Below are 25,121 nucleotides of genomic sequence, written 5' to 3'. Positions count from 1 at the left end.
CCTATCAGTAGTACTATTAAAGTTAAATTCTTAGTTGTTTATTTTAAATGAATAGTTTTATTGGTTTATTTAAGTTTTAACACATAAAAAATTATACGGGGTCAAGAGCAGTACACATTGCCATGTATTCAGTTATTCATTATACTTCAACATTTAATTTGGTTTAATTTTTTAACCAAACTGCACACTTTCATATAAAGTTAAAGGTAGTTAAAGCTATTCTATTCCCGTTATGACGTCATCACACGTTACGTTTGATTTTTTTTTGCAGATTCGTAATTTTTTTGAGCTAGCTACGTCCCTGTTATATACTAAAACCCTAATAAATCAAATAAAAACAAAACGGAATAAATTAAAATTTTCACCATACAACTAATAACTTAGTACTTTTTTATAATCAAAATTATTATGTTTAAAAATATCTTAAAATTGCAATTGTTGAAAATAGATAGTTTGAAACAAACATAACTCAGATAAGCATGAACAATTAAAAATACAAAAAAAAGTCTTAACCAAAAAAAACGTTTATTAAAACTTATTATTTTCCAGCTTTTAGTATACAAACTCTTATGACAGAAAAACAAATCATTAAGGACAGCTATTTGAGGTTTGTCAACGATGACAATTCTCTTTACAACTTGGAAGTTCTGAGCAAGGACAATGCTGATTACGATGTAATGATATTAACATTTCATTTTCTTATTTTAAAGCGTGTGAATAAATACGAAATTTTCGTAAACAATAAAAACTGCGATAAGCTTTCTCATAACAAATCAAATAAACCGTGTGAATTAATATCGAAAATTTCGTAAACAATAAAAACTGCGATAAGCTTTCTCAAAACAATTATACCAATTCCCACCAACTCAAGGGAGTTAATTTCATTCCGACGCGTATATATAGGCGCTTGTCTTTCAAATGCGCGTTAAAGTTAGTTGTTTTGCTGAAAGACGTTTCATTAACTTGTTTCGAGAAAACGTCTACATCGCGGAGTTGATGTTAGTATTTATGTAACTTTGTTGATACTTTTTATAGATTTTATTTGTGTCGTGATTTAATAGTTTCTTTCTTCAGAACTAAGAATTATTATTTAAAATAAAGTAAATTGCATTTATTCAAAGTGTGTTTTATTTATAACTTAGAAAATAGTTTTGTAACTTATACTGTTAGTATATTATTTACTTCTCGTAAGAATAGCAGTTAGTAAGTTACTGGAGACCACGTAGTTAAAACATAACTAACATTAAAATAACCCATTTGGTTAAAGTGGAAACCACGCAGTGTCTTTTAAGAACCTTGAATCTTCTGGTTAGAAATCTTTAAGCAGTCAACAGAATAAATGCACACAAACAACAATGACGATATCAATCTTAATAATTCTCATCAAGCAGAGATGATGAATGATAATGCTGAATTTTATCCGTCAAACAGCATTCAACAACAACTTAGAAAATCAAGCGAAGTTAAGCAGCTAACAAATGAAGAAGAGTTAAGAATTTTGCAAAAGCAAATAAAAAAGTTAAATAATAGATTAAAGCAGTCTAGATCACCATATTTCGAACGTGCGATGCTAGAAAAACGCGAACCTTTTTACAATGATTACGAAAATAGTAATCGAAATAATTTTAATAACTTTAGCGACACATTTAAGGCGCAAAGACTAAGTAAAAAGTTTAAAAGGTTAGACTTTGTAAGAAACCCGCGTGATATTATTAGTTTTTTTGAAGAGGAAATGTTTAATGAAAATATTTCTAGTAATACAGAAAAGTATAAATTTTTAACTGGGTTTTGGCCGAGAGAAGAGTTGTCAGACTATTATAAAATGACAGAACGAGGTGAAAGAAACTACAGTTCTTTAAGAAACTTTTTTATTAATAGGGACAATCAATTAGCTGCAATTTTAGATAAAATCCCAATTTGGAATGATTGTACGAACTTTAATAAAATATTTGCTACAGCCGTGAGTTGGGCCAAATGTCCAGAGCAGGACAGAATTAAGTTTTTTCTTGCATACTTAATGCCCTTTTCGATTAAAGATAAGATTAGGGATTATTTTGATGAAAGCTTAGAAGTTTTTAAAAGGAAAGGACAAGCCATATGGAATGCTTATAAAGAAAACGCATTAATACCTAAGCAAGTTAATTACGATAGACTACAGCAGTATGAGCAAAATCATTATAAGTCTAAAATAAGTTACCATAAGCAAGTTCGACCTAATCATCAACAAAATTTTCATTTAAGAGATAATGGTATTAATCATATTTACAATTATCGTCAACATAACCAAGATAGAGATAATTTTAAACTAAGAAAATCATACAATGGGAATAGTAGTAATAATGTTAACATAGCACAGTGTTTGTCATGTCATCAATACTTACCTACAAAAACATTTAACATAACTAAGGCGTCACAAACAGCCGAAGAAAAAGCTCAAGTAACCAAAAACACTATAGCAGTTGGAGTAACTGGTCAAGTAGTATGGTTTAATGTTCGCAAAGGTTACGGTTTTATTCATCGTGATGATCAGAACAGCGATATTTTTGTTCATTATACAGCTATCATCAAAAACAACCCGAACAAATTCTTAAGGTCTCTTGCACAAGGAGAAAAAGTCCAATTTGATATTGTTGTAGGTAAAAATAACATGTCAGAAGCCGCAAACGTGACAGGTCCTAATGGTAAGACAGTTCAAGGGTCTAAATATGCTGTAGATAAGAATTCAAACTACAACCAAAAGTTTCAACAAAAAAGATTAAGCGGAAACTATTATTCAAGTAACCCTCAACAGCGGAAAAGAAAAGCTAATAGAGCTTATAAGCAAGTTTTTGTTTTTACAGCAAAACAAGCTAAACTTATCAAAGAAAAACATCAGAAACAACAGCAGAAAAATATCAGTTACAATAATAAGTATGATAGCAAGCCAAAATATCAAGTGCCAACAGTGCAGCTTAAAAGTTATAAACAAGACTCAGGCTATTACAATTCTTCAAAAACAAAATCACAAACTAGCGTATCAAGCAACATATTAGCTAAAGAGAAAAACAATTTGGCAGTACTTAATTCCTTTGACAAAAAAGAAATTATAACACAGAATAAAAAAGAGTCAGAATTACTAATAGCAGGTCTAAAACTTTTAACATTTATCATAAAGCCTTTTGAAGATAAAATATAAGTATTTTCACAAAACTAACGAAACGGATTTTAATAAAGGTAAAAAATTGTAATTTTTTATTAACATGAACACCTATTTTAATATTTTTTAAACTCAGGTAGTGTTTTTAAGAAATTATACTGAAAGAAACTATTAAGTGTGTTTATTTTGTATTTTTTTCTGATAAAATTTCTGAATTGTAAAATTTTATAGCTTTTTTACTTTTAATGATGTGTTACAAAGTTTTTTATATTGTAAATTACAGTTTAGTAATTGAACTATTAGTTAAAAGCTATCAAATAGCAATTATAAAATAGAAACGTTTAATATGCCTATTTTTTTTTATATTCAAATTTTAGTAACTACATTTTACTCTAATTTTAAAACAAAATTAAGTTATCAGATTTTTTTGCTCGTAAAATAATCAAGTTCAAGTTTAAAGCTTTCAAGTTCGACTCGTGATAAATTTTTCCTATAAGTTTTGAATTTAAAAGTACTTCCAACTCCCATTTAATTTTGACTGTTAACGATCGAAAAAAAGCACTCGCTAAATTTTACTTTTTATAAACTTCTACAATACATAAGTTTTGTGTCACTTTAAAAAGAAATACTTTATACTTGAATCCTATAAAAGTTTGTGCATGAAAATACTACTTATTGTTTTGTAAAATACTTTAAAGAAAAAGTTTTCTGTTTTGTTTATTAAAGTTTGCGATTTAAATATTAAGAACATATGTTTTTCTAAGTTAAAAACAAAACTAAAGTTTTTCATGTTTTCTAAACTATTAATTTTCTTTTAATGCATCTTTAAATGCTTAATTTTTGTATAAAAAAATGGGTTTGAAAGCAAATACTGACAGTTTCGTTATTGTCGTTTGGCCTAATAACATAGTAGTTTTTACTAAACTTTCTTGAAAGAATATCTCAACTTTTTTTTTTTTTTTTTGAGCCGCGTATTTTTTGGAATGAATTCTTTCAAATGAATACTACAATGATGGAAAATGAAAAGATGAATTTTTTCTATGTCAACAAGTGACTTCGATGAATTTTTGAATTTGAAGTTTAGAGAAGAACAAGCGAATTAAAACAGTTCGTTCCTGCTAAATAAACCACCGTAGAAGAAGAAATCGGAAGAGAAACGCCGGAATAGAAGATGCCCGAGGACAACAGGCACAAGGACAAGAACCCCAAGGATAAGAAGCCTGAGGACAACTAAATGACTATCATTGTTACTTACTTTGTCTTTATGTTGTGTTTTATCTAAGTTTTTGTAAATTATGTAACTTTTGAGATAATAAGTTATACAGTTTCTTTTTCTTACTTTTTTTTGACCCGCGCTTAAAACACTTAAACAAATGTTTAAAGTTAAGTAGGATTTTAAGGATTTAAATTATTTAAAATTAGGCTTTTAATATTAATTTAAAAGATAAAAACGAAATAGTGTAATGATATTAACATTTCATTTTCTTATTTTAAAGCGTGTGAATAAATACGAAATTTTCGTAAACAATAAAAACTGCGATAAGCTTTCTCATAACAAATCAAATAAACCGTGTGAATTAATATCGAAAATTTCGTAAACAATAAAAACTGCGATAAGCTTTCTCAAAACAATTATACCAATTCCCACCAACTCAAGGGAGTTAATTTCATTCCGACGCGTATATATAGGCGCTTGTCTTTCAAATGCGCGTTAAAGTTAGTTGTTTTGCTGAAAGACGTTTCATTAACTTGTTTCGAGAAAACGTCTACATCGCGGAGTTGATGTTAGTATTTATGTAACTTTGTTGATACTTTTTATAGATTTTATTTGTGTCGTGATTTAATAGTTTCTTTCTTCAGAACTAAGAATTATTATTTAAAATAAAGTAAATTGCATTTATTCAAAGTGTGTTTTATTTATAACTTAGAAAATAGTTTTGTAACTTATACTGTTAGTATATTATTTACTTCTCGTAAGAATAGCAGTTAGTAAGTTACTGGAGACCACGTAGTTAAAACATAACTAACATTAAAATAACCCATTTGGTTAAAACGAGTTAGTTGAGAAGTCATTCATGAACACTAGCAGTGAGTTTCAGAAGTACGACCCCAACAACAGGGGATTTAAAATTGAGAGAATTTGCAGAATTTATCAAAAACTCCCTAAGTTGAAAGAAAACTTAACTGAGAACATTTTAGTTTTCCACGGAACCAAAAGGGAAAATGTTGATGGAATCCTGAACTACGGGTTCAGACCTTCTGAAGGTAAATTTGAAGTCAAACTTTAATTGAACATTTTTTGTAACTAATTTTTTTTAGGTTATATATATGCATATAAATAGCTAAAGGCTTTGTTCATGGTTTTTTTTTCAGCAAACTTCAATATTGATAAAGATCGTTTGTTGCTCTCAGATCTTAGTAACATCTATAATTTTACGCAGGAGGTAGCTTTGGTCCAGGTGTCTACCATTCCAACTTCGCTGCAAAATGTGTCATTTATGCCAACAAAAATTACTTTAATGACGATTCGCTCTTTTTCTTCGTCAACCAGGTGTTGAGCAAGTGTTATAGACTTAAATATATTATTTAATTTTAAAGTGCCTTTTTTACATACTTAAAGTAATTGAAAACCAAAATATATTTTGATTTTGTACTAAAGTTTCAAATCTATCTAAAAAATTGTTGGTAAATATAAATAGTAAAATTAAATATATCTTACCATTAAATTTTTTTTTTTTTGCATGTCTAATTTGTACTTTGCCTATTTAAACTTTATACTCAGTAATAGTTTTCGCTTTTTCTTATAACCATAAAGAAATCACAAAGAATTTTTTGATTTTTGAACCACTCTTTTATTTTTCTTTTTGTTTAAAAACTTCTTAGTCGGACGTTCTTATTCGTATAATTTTTTTATTACTGATCAGGTTCCAACAAATCACGTGACTGAGAAGATCGAATACGGCTATTTTCGTTCCACAAAAAAAAACTTGCCCACTCACTACTGCTATAAAGTAAGTTCCTACACCGGTTTGAATGAAGAGTACCAACAGGATAGTGATGGGGACTTGATCAACATTGCAGTGGATAAATTCATGGCTGTTTTTCCGGAGTTTGTTGCTAGCACCAACATTGTGACTCCAAAGTACCTAGTGCACGCTAAAAAATTGGAAAGAAAGTTGGTGAAAGCTTTCACTGTTGTTGCTTAATTATTTTTATGTTTGCTCTTACAGAGTGATACTATTCTTGTTACTATTTTAAATTTAATTTGTTAAAGTAGTTGAGTATTACAAACAATTTCCTTCAAAACTTGATAAAATGGCTAAAAGTGCTACTTTTTCTTTTACTTAACGAAAATCGAATAATGTTCTTAGTATATATAAAAGAAAATTCAAAACTTTTGAAAACTTGATTTTATGCAAAAAATGTATTCTTGCAACTTTGTTTAAAAAAAGGAGTTTTACATTTTCGTAAACGTTATTTATATTTTGATCTAAAAATCATAAATGATAATTTTATTATTACATACTGCTACATCCATATTTGTTAGCTATATTAAAAGTTAATTCTTTTTATCTTAATACTTTTAATTTATTACAGTTATAAAAATCTTTTAAGGTACCAGAGTTTAACTTCTTTGAGTATGAATATGTTTCCAACTCAGCGAATGTTTCCATTTCCAAAGACTCTGCCACCTCAGCAAATATTACCACTTCCAAACACTCTACGAACTCAGCGAACGCTTTCATTTCCAAACACTCTACCACCTCAACGAATGCTTTCATTTTCAAACACTCTACCAACTCAGCGAATGCTTTCATTTTCAAACACTCTACCAACTCAGCGAATGCTTTCATTTTCAAACACTCTACCAACTCAGCGAATGCTTCCATTTTCAAACACTCCACCACCTCAGCGAATCTTTCCAACTCAAAACACTTTACCAACTCAGAGAATGTTTCCATTTCAAAACACTCTACCACCTCAGCGAATGCTTTCATTTTCAAACACTCTACCTACTCAGCGAAAATATCCATTACCAATATCAAGTATGCAAACTTTAGCAACTATGCAAAAAGTTTCAAAGTATCAGAATGTACCAAAAAAGATAACTGCTCTAAAACAGCAGAGTATTCCGCATGAAGACACCGAAAGTTCAGAAACTCCTGGTTTGTTAATAAGTTTATAAATTTATGTATACAAATAATTAAAATATTTCTATATACCATATATACCAATTGCAACATAATATCAATAGATTACTATTTTTGTTTTAAATTTTATTACACAAAGCTTTTAGAAACTATACGATTTTCATTCTCAAGTGATAAATTTTAAATTAAACTTGAAAAAAATTATTGGTTAGTTAACAGCTTTTAAAATAATTTTAAAATATGACGTATGAATAAATTCAAATTAACACAAAATTTAGAGATTTAGCAAGTAAAACTAAATTAAAGGTATGTTTATTATTAGATTGTTAATAATTTTGTTTTTCCATTTACTGCTACTTGCGTATTTAAATTAGGTCGCTCTTCCTCAATCAATTTAAATACGCAAGTAGCATAGAGATTTATCATATAGATATAAATTTTTTGTCATCGTCAAATATATTTTTTATAAAAAACTCATTTAAAGTAGCTTTACAGTATTTTTCAATGTTTTCATACTACTTAACACAGTTTCTTACCTTAAAATTAACTTCAAACTAACAATAAACCCAAAAATGTGTACTTTTGAAAACCTGGAGAAAATTATAAAAAAACTTTGAAAATCCCAAAGAGAATCCCGTTTGATATTTAATAATTTTTTTAAAGCAAGTGAGAATGTCGAAGATGAGACATATTATGAAGTTGAAAAAATTCTTGATAAGAAAACCGATAAAAAATGCAAAACTGTTTTGTACTTGGTCAAATGGAAAGGTTATAAACAGTAAGTTGTTTTTTTTCTTACTGTTTTATTGTAATTTTAATAGTTTGTAATCAAAGAACAAACAAGTTTAAGACTTTATAAGATCATAAGAAAGTCCAACACTTTTTTAAACTACTGTCACCCATTCTCGTATACATTTTGTGTATAAAATAAAATTTAATTAAAAAATAATATTAGTTAGTGTTGAAACAAGGTGTAATGTATTTCGAAATCACCTTATATAGTTTGATTAAATATCGGTAAGATTTTAAAATATTAAAAATCAATTTCCAGTAGTCTTATTACATTTTCAAACAATTTTCTTAGATATAAATTTCAATAAAGCTAATTTTTTTGTTTAATAAACTGAATTATAAGCTTTATTCTTTATTTCAGTTCAGATAATACTTGGGAACCAGAAGAAAATTTTAGTAGTCCTTTTCTCATTAAAGAATTTGAAAACAGTCTGAAAGAAAAAGAAGCTTTAGGTTTGTTTCAAAAATTTTGATTTCTATAGCAAAGTAAGCACATAAATAAATTTTGAAGCTTAGTGTATGTTAGAAGTTTTCGACCTCACTCTTACTTAAATGCAAACTTTAATTTTTTATCTACTAAATGTTAAAAAAAAAATTATAAGTTTACTTGTGGATGTAGCATTGTAGTATGAGCTCCTCAAAGTATAGCTTTAATTTAAACCCTTTTGAAATAAATGGCTACAAATAACCTTAGTTAAAAAAGTAAATTTGAATAAGTGTAAATAAGCGTTGTTATAGTTAATGAAAAATATTGATTTTGTTATCACATCAAAGTAAGATAAACAGCATTAAAATTAAATTAAGTAAATATATATTTAGTTGGTGAAGTAGGTATGATATATGTTGAAGCAAATTTGAGATATTTTCAAAATTTATTGTTGTAATTTAATATTTTTTCAAGTCTTTGAGAATGTCTTATAAAGTATATTTGTATTTTTTAAAATAATATTAGACACTAAGTATAACCATATATTTACAAGTATAAAATGTCATGAAAATTAATAGTCTAATAAATTAATATAAATCGTTAATGAATTTGACTTAAAAAATTGCTTTAAATAGATTTTGAAAACATGATATTTATAAACCTGATTTGAGACAAAGACTTGAGCAAATAAATGTATAATATTTTCTTTTATATTACAACGTCATAAAAGGATAATAGTATAAAATATCAGCTTTAAATAAATAAATATATATATGTAGATATATATATATATATATATGTGTGTATATATTAGTTTAATTTATAACAAAATCAACAAGTATGCTGAAACAACCTTCAGCTATCAAAGTTCGGTTAATTTAGAAATTAAACAGCTGATCTTTGTATTTACAGGCTACATGAAATATAAGATCTGTTTTTTTTTCTTTGCATTTATCATTTATATGATTATCAAAACATCTTTCAAACGTATCCTGTAAAAATATGTTTGCCTAAACTTAAATAAGATTTTTCGTTTAAACTAAAAAAAAAGTAAATCAAAAAACAGACTATATGAACTAGATTTAAAACCATGTTCAACAATTTTTGCAAAGATATCAAAATAATGAGTTTATTTTAAAATTTTCTATAACTTTATAATTAAGCACTTTATTATTATTCTAAAAAAAATATTATAAAAGGTTGCTTAACCACCACTGGACCAATACAATTTAATTTTACATAGTATAGATAATTAATAACAACTAGTGTCAGAATTGCAGTATTTTATTCATTCTTTTAAAAAATACTAAAATGAAGTCAATATGTTTCATCTTTATTTCATATCTTATTTTTTAGTTTAAATTCTCTTAGTTCAACCCAGGGACGTAGCTAGCTCAAAAAAGTTACGAATCTGCAAAAACTAAAACATCTGAAATAACGCGTGATAAAGTCCTAACGGAAAAACAGCAATTTAAACTACCTCTAATATTATTGTACTTAATCTGAGATATGCAGTTTTGTTAATAGATCAAAAATTAAATGTTGAAGTACGAGCGATAACTGTATACAAGGCAATTTATTTTGCTCCACACCCCATATGACTCTTTATGTCATGCCACTTGTGTAAACCCAGAAAACATTCATTAAAAAAAATCACAATTTTATTAAAAAACATTAATATTGTTTTCATTAAAACATTTAAACGTATAAAATCAAACATTTAACGTAGTCAATAGTAACTACAAGTTATGCAAATTTCTGTAACATAAAATTGTATGATTTTGATTTTCGAAGCTACAGCTTCCAATAGGTTTAATTTTGCATTGTAGCTTTTTGACAAAACAAAGCTTTTTAACGCCCTAAATGTTACAATTTTGATGTATTTAATTCGTTCAATTATTTTACGACACTAAAAATGCTAAAGAGTACATATATGTCAAAATTATATCTAAGGAGTGCATAACTAAGCATAAATGAATACTAAAAGCTAAAAAAGCAGAGTCTTTTCACGCTAAAATAAAAGCAAGTTTTTTTTTGCACATAAGTATACGTTTCTGTAGATTTGCAGAAACGTACCAAGCCACGTCCCTGGTTCAACCTGAAACCTTCAAAAATTTCCTGTTTCTTTTGATTCTGTAGTAACTTTAGTCCGTAGCTCACTACCTAAATGACTAGAATTTTATTTCCATGCTGACTGTAAATACATGGCTTTTTTTGATGGTTTGTAATTAATAAAAAAATTTTAAGTTAAGTTAAAATAACTGTTAAAGGTTAATACTATAATTTTTTACTAAACCTGAGCTTAATTATAAAAATTCTCTTCGAAATTGGAGCTTGTTTGTACAGTTGTTCTCTTCTTCACTGCTTTTAGTTAAGTAAAGGTATTAGACACTAAGTATAACCATATATTTCCAAGCATAAAATGTCATGAAAATTAATAGTCTAAGTATCGTTAATGAATTTGACTTAAAAAATTGCTTTAAATTGATTTCGAAAACATAGTATTTATAAACCTGATTTGAGACAAAGACTTGAGCAAAAAAATTTATAATATATTCTTTTATAATACAACGTCATAAAAGGATAATAGTATAAAATATCAGCTTTAAATAAATAAATATATATAGATATATATATATATATATGTGTAGATATTATTTTAATTTATAACAAATCAAAATAATGTAATATCAACTTTTAGCCATTACTTTATTCTCAGAAAGTACCTCAAATTACACTTTTTTCACCACTTTTACCTCCCATAGTTAGTAAAATCGAATTTGAGAGCGGAAAAAGTCAGATGGCAACCAAACACGTAAAAATATTCTTTCCTAAACTGAGTAGCTTGAACATCTATACTATAACTACCTGTATTGACGCTAAGAAAATATTTTTCTAACAACAAATAGTAGAACGAACAAATAAATGCTTTGTTTTAAGGTTAACATAGCAGCTTTTCATGATAAAATTCTTACTCGCCTTCTTAAACAAAAGTATTGTACTTTATTTTTTGAATATTTTTTTCACACTTTAGTGGCCATAATGCTTGTTCTTCTATTTTATTTTAACACTAAATATATAATACACGTTTGCTTGCTTTAACTCAAGACTAAATGTTTTAGTAGTTTATGTAAACTTTTTATGACAAAAAATAATAATCCAAGCTGACACTATCAAAAACTTTACTTGTGTGTTTATTACTAAGAAGTTTTTGTTTCGCAAAACCTAAAACTGAGACCTATATTATATATCAGTTTTTTATTTGAATTAGTTCTCAAAATAAAAACTACTAATTAGTTTGATTAATGCAATTTCAGTTTCACATTCTACCAGGTACTTCTAAGACTGCCGAACAAAGAGCTCATGTTTCAAATGTTGAAACTGAAGCTCAACGTCAAATCAGTCTTCTGGAAAGTGAACTTGCTCCACAGAAGGAAAATGCTGAGAAATATAAACGAAGAAGCTCACAAGTTGATACGTCGGGAAAGCGTCTACGCTTAGGTATTGTTAACTTTATATGTAAATAATTTGAACACTGTATACTGTGTATAATTTTTTTAAATGTTTATATTCGTAAAAGTAGAACTAAACAAGATATAGTAAAATGGTTTTTCAAATGTTATTGTAAACGTTATATTTTGAGTTTTTACCATTAAACACCGTTCAAAATTTTAAACACCTGAGTTAATGATATTTTTTTACTGTTTATTTTCAAACAAAAATTTTAGCTTAAATTATTTTATGAATACTTAGACCATGTATTTTTCTACTATTTAAATTTAGTTATCTATTAGCAAATGATGATTATGAAATTAGTTGTTTATAATGACAGACCAGTCCTCACTCAATACATATGATCCTAGTACTGATTTGAAGAAGGATGTAGATGAATAAGGACCTTTCCACACTTAAAAGAAGCAGACTTTATAGCTTTATGCAGGAGTTTACAAAGGTAATTTGTTTAGAAAAGATTAACATTTAAAAATAGAAATGAATATCCATCAACTAAAGCTATGAAAAAGATTATTTTAGTTTGTTATCTTTTTTTGGTCTTATATAAGCTTTTTTACGACAGCTAAAATAGCAGTTAATTGTTCTTCTAAGCACTTGTTATGCTTATAATTATGTTTGAATTTCGTTAAAAGTTCTTACAAATTCTAAAATAAAGCCTTGTCACTTAAAAGATTTGTTTTTTATTATAGAAATATTAAGTAGTTTAATACGATATATAAATTTATAACAATTATTGATTAAAATTTTTTTAAAATTGATTATATGTAGAAAATAAAGTTTATTAGTTGAAACGATGTCGATTATTTTATTAACAACCCTACTTGTCAAATTCGGTCATCGATTTAATCAAATGTAACGCGGTTGTACTTAATTTTTTATGTTTTAATAACTGTAATTAATAAAAATGATTTTGAAATGTATAGTTTGGCATTTAAAATTGATAAATATTGACAAGCTGGTACCACAAAAAAGTTTATGAAATTTCTTTTAACTTGCTTGATTTTTAAAATAAAAAAAACTTATAGTGTAAGAAATAAAGCAGATATATTACTTATCCTTTAAATCTTATAATTTTCTTTAAAACGTTTTAATTACTTTAGTTCAAACATTTTAACTAACTTAACATGTGTCTAAATTAGATAAATAATTGAAAAAGCCATAATAACTGATTTTATATAGATATTTACAACATATGTAAATTTAGTGCGATATTGGTCCTTTAAGTGTGGGAATAAAACTAATTTTTTTTACGTATAATGTAAAAAATATAAAATTTAAGATTATAACAAAAAAATTAACAATTAAATTTGCATTTTGAAATAAAACACTTGTTCGCTGCAGAACTTACTTAATTTCGTCTAGTTTACGGATGAGTAAATTATCGAGTCGATAGATCAGATTTACAAGTTAGTTACTATAAAATTAATGATAAATTAAAGATAAAAATAACATTTTGCTCTATAGCTATCAAAAATTAAATTTAATTGTTACTAAATGTATTTTACTTTTAGTAAACTAAATTTTGCGATTTGTTAGTGTTTTAGATAGTTTATAAAAAGTTAATTTAGAACAAAACAGTGGTCAAACAATGGTTTTTATTTTTCGTTATATTTTTTCTTAGTAAAAGTTTTAAAGATGATTTACAACTCTTACTTTGTAAGACAAAACTTTGAATTTCCTGTGATTTTAATACTTTATGTCAAAAGTTTCAAAAAAAAAAAAAATACTGGACTGGAAATTTTTGGGTTGTCATTTTCTTAAAAACTAAGTAGTTCGTTTAAAATTGACATTTAAATTTATAAGCTAGTAAAGTTGGGAACGGGTCTAAATTGCGCGAAGACAAAAGTACGCAAGGTTACTAAATTGCACGCGGGGACTAAATTGCACGAGAACAAAACTGCACGAGTGTACAAAATTGCACGAAGATACTTTTGCACGAAGACTAATTTGCACGCGGGCACAAAATTGCACGAGGGGACAAAATTGCACGAAGACTATTTTGCACGGAAGGTCAAATTTGCACGAGTTACAATTTTGCACGGAAGGTCAATTTTGCACGACAGACAGTTTTGCACGGAGGGTCAATTTTGCACAAAAAATATCAACTTAAAATAACTAAATAAAAAATATAATAAAACCTTTATGTTTTATAAAAAAAAATAATAAGCATGTGCTAGTGTAGTTCATTCTAATTTAACCAGGTTTAAATTAATTTTATTTAATTTTTTTTCAATGTGTAAAACCTTTTTTTTATTTAAACTAAATTAATGTGTTTAAAAACTATTATAAATTAAAATTTTATTTTAATAAAAATAAAACTAGAATTTTATCATACTTAAAATAATCCTTATTTAAAAATAGACATGTATTGATGTAAACATAAATTATATTATAATTATACTAAATTTAAATATGAAATAAAACAAGATTAGAAAAAATATAATAAATAAAATTTTACATGGGTAGGTGTTAAAATTGCGCGAGTGTACAAAATTGCACAAGGGGACAAAATTGCACGAAGATACTTTTGTACAGAAAAAACGAGCATGCGAAAGAGTGAAACAATTAAATAAATTTAGAAAAGAGAAAATCCGTCTTTTGAAATTTTTATTATGCATTGTACAAAAAGTTCTGTTACGGCTTTGTAATTCCATAAATTATACTTAAAATTGTACTTTTTTGTTTTATATAAAAGTTTTAAACCTAATTTATATATCATTATTTTATATTTTTCTAAACTTTATCTTAGTTGCATCAGTATTTGCACGCGTTTTAGTCTAATTAGCTCTTAAGTTTCTCCTGCTCTGTATTTTCTCTTTATTTAACCAAGACTTGCGAAAAAGCACTGTCAGAAGCAATTTTATTTTTACATTTTTAGAAGAAAAAGGAAATATAAGCTTTAGACTTAAATGAAACAAATAAAATAATACAAGAGCTACAATTAGTTAATTTCTATTTTTAACAAAAAAAAAGTTTAAACAAAACTCTTTTGATGTTTTATTGTTTTTGATGAAATAAATGTAAATAATAAAATTTATAATCATAAGTATTAATTGAAGTTGTAATTGTCGTAGTTAAAACAAATTAGGTAATCAAGTTAAGTTGTCAAAAAACTCTTTTCGGACATTAAATAAACTTAGATACGAAATGTTTAGAAGATTATTAAGACGAAAGTTTAATCATCTCCGGCCTACAGAGTAAAAATGACCGGCTTACAAATTCTTACAAAGTTTGAGTAGAATTGGGACTGCGAAAACTAAAAGAAATACTTTTAGCGTAAAAGCATACTAGGCAGGGGTAGACAAGCATTTTGTGGTTGGAAATCAATTTTCGAAAAAAAAAACTATTTCAGGCTGCCGTTTTATTTGTAATAATAATAATAAGGCCCGCTATCAGCCGAGATCGGCTATGCGTGTTGTGCACAGATAAGAAAAAAAAAAAAAAAGACATGTTTAAAAAAAAAAAAATAATTAAATTCATTCTGCTTCTTATTTCTTCATCTTCTTCTTCGTTTTTCTAAAATATTCCTTTTCTCTTTCTTGCAGTCTTTTGTGTATAGTTGATCTCCATTTGTCACGGTCATTTGCAAGCAACTACCAATCATCAGTTCCAATGTTCAAGCTTTTTAGGTCGCGCTTGCATACATCCTTAAAACGTAATTTTGGACGTCCTCGGTTTCGTTTACCAACGACCAACTCGCCATACAATAGAAACTTTGAGATCCGTTCAGTATTCATTCTCAGGATATGACCGAGCCAGCGAAGCCTGCGCTGACTGAGGGTAAAGTACATAGTGGTAAGACCAGTACGTCTCAATACTTCCTCATTGGTGATCTTTTGCTGCCATGTAATTCCAAGGATGCGACGAAGGCATCGTAGGTGGAAGGTATTGATTCTTCTCCTGTATGCTAGGTAACGTCCATGTCTCGCTACCGTAAATCAGAGTACTGCAGACACAGGAACGGTAAACGTTAGCCTTTGTTCGAATGCTTAGCTTTTGGTTATCCCAAACTCTTGCAGTCAAGCGAGCAAAAGTGCCTGATGCTTTGCCAATGCGACTATTTATTTCTTTGTCCAATGATGCGTTTGACGCAACATTTGAGCCAAGGTATACAAAGTTATCTACATTCTCGATATCCTTACAATTGATCTTGATTGATGGTAAAATATTTTTTCCTTGACTTAGAATTTTAATCTTCTTAAGGCTTATAGTAAGGCCGAAATCCGAGCATGCCGAAGAAAACTGATTCAGCAGTGTCTGCAGGTCTTTGGCAGAGTGAGCCACGAGTGCAGCATCGTCAGCAAATAAAAGATCACGTATGGTGACTTTCTTCAGATTTCGCTTAGCTCTTAGATTTGAAGGGTTGAAAAGGTGTCCGTCAGTTCTTGTATGAAGCTTGATACCAGTAGTTAATGAATTAAAAGCATGCTTTAATAGCATCGAAAAGAAGATTCCAAACAAAGTTGGAGCAAGTACGCAGCCTTGCTTTACCCCACTTTTGATTTCAAATGAATCAGATACACTACCATCATATTGAATGGTTGCCCTTGTGTTTGTATGAAAAGACTTCACAATATTGAATAATTTTGGAGGACATCCAATTTTCAGCAGTTTAGCATATAGTCCTTCTCTACTTACCAAGTCAAAGGCTTTAGTGAGGTCAATGAAAGCGATGTACAAAGGCATGTTCTGCTCATTACATTTCTCTTGTAACTGACGTACAGAAAAAATCATGTCGGTGGTAGATCTTTTAGACCTAAATCCACATTGAGACTCAGGATATACTCTTTCAGCCAGCTTCTGAATACGAGGAAGAACCACTCTTGCAAAAACTTTACCAGCAATCGCAAGAAGAGAAATTCCCCTGTAACTATTGCAGTCCGATCTGGAACCCTTGTTTTTATATAAGACTATGATCTTAGCATCACGCATGTCTTGTGGCACTATACCTTCTCTCCAACATTTGGCTAAAATATCATGTAAATGAGGTAACAAGCATGACTTACAATTGCGGACCAAGTCCGCAGGTATGCCGTCAATACCTGGAGCTTTCCACGGAGCCATCATATCAATGGCTTTACTGAGTTCTTCAGTAGTTGGTACGCTATCCAGGTCATCCATCATTGGTAGACTATCCATTCTGTTAAGGGCATCATTAGTAACAATATTCTGTGTAGAATACAGAAGGGAAAAGTGTTGAACCCATCTACTCAACTGTTCAATCCTACTGTGTAAGATTTCACCAGTCTCAGATAACAAAGGTGATATTGACCTCTTTGTTGGTCCAACTGCTTTTCTTATTCCTTCGTAGACTGATTTGGTATCTCCTCTGTCAGCAGCAGCCTGAATACGGGCACTAGCCTTTAACCAAAACTCAATAGCACATTTTCTAGCTGCCCTCCGAAAAATTTTTCTGGCTTCACGAAGTCTATTAAGACACGTGTTACTTGGGTCACGTTGATAATCAACATGAGCCTGTCGCTTTTTCTTTAAAAGAGGAGATAAAATATTGATATTTTCTTCATACCAGTCTTTGTTGGCATGTTTGTTCTTTCCAAAAGTTTCAAAGGCATTCTGATATATACTTTTTTCGATCCTAGACCAAGACTCAGAAGCAGATGTGTCCGACGAAGAGACAGATGGCATCAGAGTTGAGAACTTTTTGATATTTTCCTTTTCCCGCATTGCACCTACATTTAGTCGAACTTTACGAGCTAAATTGTTTGAATTGTGCATGAACTTTTTTGAGATGTGCATTTTACAGCAGACCAAAGAATGATCGCTGTTGCAGTCTGCGCTTTGATATTTATTTCTAGCCATAAATTTAAAAAATTCTCTTCAGCTATTTCTTTTGCTTTTTATTACAAATCCAAATATATAAGGAGTAGCTCAGACTCTAATACATCTAATGTTTGCTTTAATCCTCTATAAGTACTAAATGAAGTTTTATATACAGAAATCATGAATAATCAAAAATCACAATTGGTTTTTTTAATTTTGCTTTCATGCTATATAATTTTTTTAATCCTAGCTGTTACTTTTACATATCTTATGCGACTGTAGCTGATTTTAATGAGTATCTTGAGCTAATCTATTCTATCATCGCTGATAATCACTTATTTAAAACCCTGGTTACTTCTAATTAGTAATTTTTTAAAAACTCTTAGTTACTAAGCATGTTTTTATTGTTCATCAAAATTGTCCCTACTTTAAATGAAAAAATATATACTGAAACTTTATTTATAAAAAGCTTGAAAACTGGAAAAGGTCAGCCACAAAAAAAATGATGTAGACCTTACTCTTATCTGAAACTAGCCATAGAAATTTCGAAATCTCCCGAAGTAGAAGTTTTTAAATAGGCTTCAAAAAAACTAGGATTAAAACTAGGAAAAACTGAGTCACAGTTTGTTAAACATTTTTTTGAAGAGCTTTCTTTAGAAATTAATCAAATGTATTACAATCTCGTAAACTTATCCCTTCTACGCGAACTTATTAAAGAGCTTGTCGAACTAGCCCTAATTAACACTTGATTTAAACCATCTCTTGGTATCACTAATCAACGTCTAAAAACTGTTTTTAAAGTTAGGTGGATAAGCAAAGTCATTTGCACATGTAAGATAGTTTTTGCTTTCAAAAAACAAATCAATAAAAAATACAGTTGAAACCCATTATTTGATAAACTTAAACGCTTAATTGAGTTTTGCATAATTTGCTATATTCCCTATTCGATTAAATGTTGTGTAGCATAATCAGCTGCTGGCTAAGACTTAAAATTAATAAAAATCCGGAATAGTAAAAAAATTCTGATAAGTTTTGTGCAACCTCTGCTTTAATTATAATAAAACGCTTTCTTTGGTATCTTGTTGAAGAACTACTTTCTCTGTGTTTGTTTGATAATAATATCTGTCTATCACTAAAAGGTGAAGTTCCTAATGCTTTAAAGCTACAAATAATGCAAGATCAAATTGAATATAGAAATAAGATTTTTAAATAGCTAATTGGGAGACTGAGGAAGGACATAAAAGAGACCTAGCAGATTTTGTTTGAAATAACTCATGATTTATATTTAGATCCTAGGTTGTAGTCATATTTTATTTACCGAGCACTCAGAAAAATAGATTAAAGACTATGATTACCAAGACGACAAAGTAATAATTAACTACATGAAAGCTGTTAACGACATTACCGAACTAGGTATTAAAATGTGCAGCAATATTTTAATTTCTTTTAGAAATATTGACATGTTTAAAAACAACTTACAAATTATCGCGGAGGATAAGAAGAAAGGGCAAAACTTCAGAAAAAATACAAGTTTTAGAACTTAAATTATAAAATTATTCAGAAATAAATTTACATTCAAAATCTTAATTGTTTATTTTTTTAAATAACTATTTATTAGTTCTTGGCAATTGTCCTCGGCATAACGTTAAACTGTTGTGGTGTATGATTCAATAACCGAAAGGTTTTTTGTACTCTAGGTCCTAAGACCATACCTTTTGAGCGTATTTTGTTGTCGTTCAACAAACAACAAAAAAAAAATATCAGTTAATATGAATTGTTTTTACGTAAAAATCATATAGAAAATGATTTCACTAATTTGGGCTAATCTATTATCTAATAAAGATACAACGAAAATTTGTCATTTATGTGTTTACAAAATAAAAAACTCTGATGAATGTCGGAAATACGTTTGTATAATTGTACGAACAAGTTCTAAAAGCTATTGTATTTACAAGATGGTAAACATTGTATATCCGTTTTATAATATTAACTAAACGATATATTTTAAATGAAAAAAGCGCAACGGAGATTAACCCTAGGAAGCTTATTTTTTCTAGTTTTTCACTTATGTGATTTCCGACGCTGATAAAAAAACCATCTGCATTCATTCATTTTTAGAGGGCAACAGATGCACCCTACTGGTCATAAACTCTGTAAAGCTTTAGTTTAGAAAGCTTTTTCGAAAAAGCCAGGCAATTCTGGTATACTAGCTGACTTGCTCCGTCATCGGAAGTCATGTTTAGTAATATTTTAACATTAATTTTTAGACAAATTTTAGGCAAAAAGTGTTCAAGACATGTAATATGCTATATTCAATCCTTCTTTAACATAATTTATCTTCTCATTTGTATAACTACTAATTAGTGTATTACAATTAGAAATGAAATTTAGTGTTTTAAACTGATTCAAAATTTTAAATTTAAATTATTTTATGTTTCCGTAAATACTATAAGTTTAAATATGGAAGTTTTTTGAAACATCTTGTCACAGGGTGCCATAGCATTTTTTTCATTTATTCAAAGGGGTTATTTTTAATAAAAAGTTTGAAAAACTCTTGTCTACAATTCCTAATACAAGAAAATTCTTTGTAAACTTAAACTTTATAGATCAAAACTTAGAATAATGTATTTTCGTGTGACAAACATTTTGTGTACACTATTCTCTGTTTAACAATATTAAAATACATTTTATTACTATAGAATAAGAATCAGAAACATCATATAATACTAATTTTATTCATACAAGTATATTTTATATTTATAAGTAGTTAATTATCTCATTATAGTCCTAATTAATTTTAATCACATGCTAGTATAAATGCTGAAACCATCAATTCCAAACTCTTTAACTTCTACCAGGAATTTCAGGTAACTTGTCGTTTGGTCTTCTACGTCTTCTGCTGTAAGATTCTCTCGGCACTTCATCATAAACTCTCTCAGGGATTTCTTCGTAGATTCTATCAGAGATTTCTTCATAAACTCTATCACCATTGTTATTAGTACTATCAGGTACATTAGAGTAAACATTTTGAGATACTTCATCATAAGTCCTATCAGCAATTTGATCATAATCTCTAACAGGAACATTTTCGTAAACAGTTTGAGGAACTTTTGTGTGAACACTATCAGGAACTTGATTGTTAGCTCTATCATCAACTTTATAACTTCTACTCAACTGACTTGGGTTTTCAATGTAGTAACGCTTACCGTTCTTACTACCTTTTTTAGGTACATTACTGTTATGAAAACTTGTGACAAAGTTATCAAACATATTCGCTGAGTTTCTATTCACCGGAATACCTTGTTGCTTTTTCCACTCACTTTTTTCTAAATACCCGTCATTCGGTGCTTTTGATTGTTTTGTTGAAGTACTAATACTTTTGTTCAAGGGCTTTCCGTGTTGTTCTTCTTTGGCATTTTGTGTTGTTTTATCTGAACGGTTTTTACTACTTCTTTTAAGCTTCATGCTTTTAAATGAATCATTCAATCTTTCCATTAAAACAGAACTTCTAGGAGTATTAGATGTAATAACAGAGCTGCCCGCAGTTGGTTTACCGTTGCTGTCGAGTTTAATTTTTTTCAGCTTTTGAGATGTCTGGTCTTTAGTTTTAACATAAGACTTGTTGTTTTTCAATGATTTAGAGTATTTGCTAACACTATTGGCACAACTGTCCTTAAAACTTTTCAGTTTCTGCAAATCAAAGATGTTTGAGACTGTCTTCACAGATTTCGAAACCGTGTTTTTTAAACTTTTATCATAACTTTTGTTATTACTTGGTGTGGAAGTCGTGATATTTACATTGGAGCTTTTTTCAAGGCCCGGAGATGAAACTATTTTTTCAAGTGAAGTCTGAGATTTTCTGTTAATTAAAAGATTTGTTTAGTGAAATAAAAACACTTTATTTTATATATATATATAATCACAACACATACTTTTCAAACTCAATCGAATATTAACTTAAGTTAACAAAAGTAGGTGATATCAATAAATTTCGCTTTTAATTTCTATGGCAGCACATTAAACAAAACCAAAGGGGAATTTGTTAAAATTTGGTCAGGAAACCCTGATATAAAGTAAACATTAATTCTTTACCTGTCCATTGAAACAGAGGGTTGCTTGTTCATTTTGAGGATGCTGTTTAGTTCTGCTCTGAAACTTGTTGAAGGCATCATCCTACTGTTTACAAACTTTGAGCTCGTCATTGAGGTATGGGAAATTCCCTTGGACAAATTTCCTGATGTTCTGCCACCAACGGAAGAATGGGAAACTTCATCGTTTGAGCCTTTGGTTTCATTAGAGGCAGAATGCAAAAATGAGTTATTAAACTTGTCAGACATTTGCTATGATAAATTCTGTAATTTAAAAAGTGTTATTACAAAGCTAGGATTTCATAATTGTAGAATGGTATTACAGTTAAAATAAAGTTATTAATTATTAAGTCAATAGTTTTTTATTTAATTAAGCAAAATATCAATTAAGTGAAATCAGAAAGTTTCCTAAATAAATGAAGAGAAAAATATCTATTTACTTTAAGAAAAAATATTTTATTACAATAGTGGTATAATAGTTGTTTATTGAACAAAAACAAAAAATGCTAAAAAAAATTTTGTTTCAAGGACTTGGATACGCAAAAAGACCCCTCGGTCATCGAGTTGCATAACTAACTTAATAAAAATTATAATGAGCTACAAATGAAAAAAAAAATTACAGTCAAAGTCTAAACTCTAAAACGAAAAGCTTATTGAAAAATGAAACTATTAAAATTTACAAAAATATTTTTTTTTCTAAAAAGTAAAATATTTTTTTATACACATATATCTAACATTATATACACATAAAATATATATTGAACTCTACGTCAAATGGTAAAGTTTCTATCTGAAGTGTTTTTTATTCCGAAATTTATCAACATTTTAGCAAATAACTTAACGTTTTATATGAATCAAATAAATTAACCTTGTGTATCAGTTAAAGAAGAGAAAAAAATAGATAATAAATAAAAAATAAACTTTTATTATACAATTTTGAAAATTTTTCTTTCAAAGTATGTTTAATAATTTAGACTCTACTATCAACTTATTTCAACTTATCAAAAAATAAGCAAAAAATAAAGAAAGTTCTAAATTTTAATCCTAAAATTTTTAAACAAACTAATCTAAAACTTAGTTTTACAGTTAAAAAATATACCTGTTACTTAGTTTAGTAACTACATTTTAATTGCATATGCTAAAATGACACTTTAACAAGCATTATAACATTTTAACATATTATAACAAATTATAAAAAAAACTTTGATCAAGTTACTTATATTTATTATTGAATTATTTTATATCTACAAAAAAAATAATTTTTTTAAAGATAGCAAAACATAAACTTCAGTTGAAAAATCTTTCTTTGTTTATCCATATACGTCAAAAAAGAAGTAATACTCTGTAAAAAATCTTGTAAAAGAATAAATTAGAAATCATGTCAAGTTATCTAATTGTTTGATATATTGTTGATTTTTAGTACAAAAGTTCTCTAAAAAGTTTACAAAGAGCCTAAAACCATACCTTTTACAGTATATATAGTTTAAATTGATTTCAAGTTACATCAGTATATAAAACTAGGGCTGTTATTACATTATCAAAAGAGAAAAGAAAATATATCTCGTTAACAAACAAAGGAACTGTCAAAATACAAACTAAAAATAGTTTAAGATATGCATGATTTGATTACAAAACCTAGTTAACTAGCTATAACTTAATAAATGTTATTTAATTTGCTTAATTTTGTGCTTAATTAAATGATAGATAAAAAAGCTTAATATTTTTATGTTCTAAGGAGTAGCTTCAAATTTTTACTACTTTTTTGAATTGCTTGAAAATCATGCAATTTATTTGCATATTTGATGAGTCGGCAATATTAAAAAAATATTTATCATTGGTAAGCAACGAGCCTCACTTTTAAAAGGATGAAATTGATGCTACTTAGATTAGATTTATTTATAAACATTTGCTATTAACGAAAGTAGTAAACATAATGGCATGGAAGAACAAACTTTAATAAATCAATTTTGATAGAAAATAAGTTTAAAGTATCATAAAATCTTTAACTAGAGTAATTGAAACAATGATAACAAAGAAAACTAAACTGAATAAAAAAGGACTTATATTTAATTTTCAAACTAAACCTGTAACTGATACTAATGCTTAGTGTGTCCATATTGTTCTTTTAAAAAATTACATGTCACCCTAGATAGTAAAACAAAAGATAAATTTTAAATAAAAAAAGCTTTAAACAGATTTTATATTATTACTTAAAAAAAAATTATTTAGCAAATCTCAAAGGTAATATATATAGTAAAATTAAAGAATATCTTATTCAGTTTATTTCATTGTGTCGTTACTAAATTTTAATAAGTAAGTTTAGTTGTAACAAAATACCATTCAAACGAACTTAAAATTTATATTAATTCAAAATGCAAAATGTCAAAAAAGAATGTTTGTATATTTATGCTTGATAAAACTAGATTAATATAACTTAATGAAGAAAGTCTAAATGGAATTGGAAATTTAGTTTGTTAGTTAAAGTTTAATTAAATTTGTTCCTTTCTAAAAATAAATACGAAAAGTTAAAATCTTAAAGATTCGTTGTAGTTTTATTTTAATAAGAACCCTTATAACACCAGAGACATATATGTCTTAAAAAACTACAAAGCAGATGAAGTTACAATCAAAAATTGTTTCTAAAAAATTTTTTATTTCTACTTTTTTCAAAAACAGGTAGAACCTTTTAACAACTAAAATATTCAGTCAATTTCATGAAAATAGTCTTTACTTGATTAAAATTTAATAAAAAAATGTCAGCATTGAATTTCAATTTTAAGTTTTCAGGTTTAAAAAAATAACAAAGCACCCTTAACTAACATAAACCTTTAAAGCATAATTAAACACCATCTTTATTTGTAAGTCTTAATAATTTGATTGGCTAAGGCTTTGATTACATTATCAAAAAAAAAAAGAAAACACTGTCTCATTATAAAATAAAAGGACATACAAGCTAAAAAATAAAAAAAAAACATTAGTTATGCATGATTTGATTAAAAAAACAAGTTTATTAGCTTAATAAGTATTATTGAATTGCTTTACTTAGCAAAATTGTTTTTGATGTCTAACTTTTCGGGAACCATTTAATTTTAAAAAATTTACAGTTTAAGTGTTTTCTAATTAATAAGTTTTTTTTCTTTTTTTAAGGATGAAAATTATACCACTTAGGTTTATACATAAATATTAAATATTTCCGAAAAAACGGAACATAGAAGCAATGAAAATTTTATTAA

The sequence above is a fragment of the Thalia democratica genome, chromosome 3, assembly GCF_965202585.1.
Source record: "Thalia democratica chromosome 3, ktThaDemo2.hap1.1, whole genome shotgun sequence".
NCBI classification, from domain to species: Eukaryota; Metazoa; Chordata; class Thaliacea; order Salpida; family Salpidae; genus Thalia; species Thalia democratica.
This window is presented reverse-complemented; position numbering follows the sequence as displayed.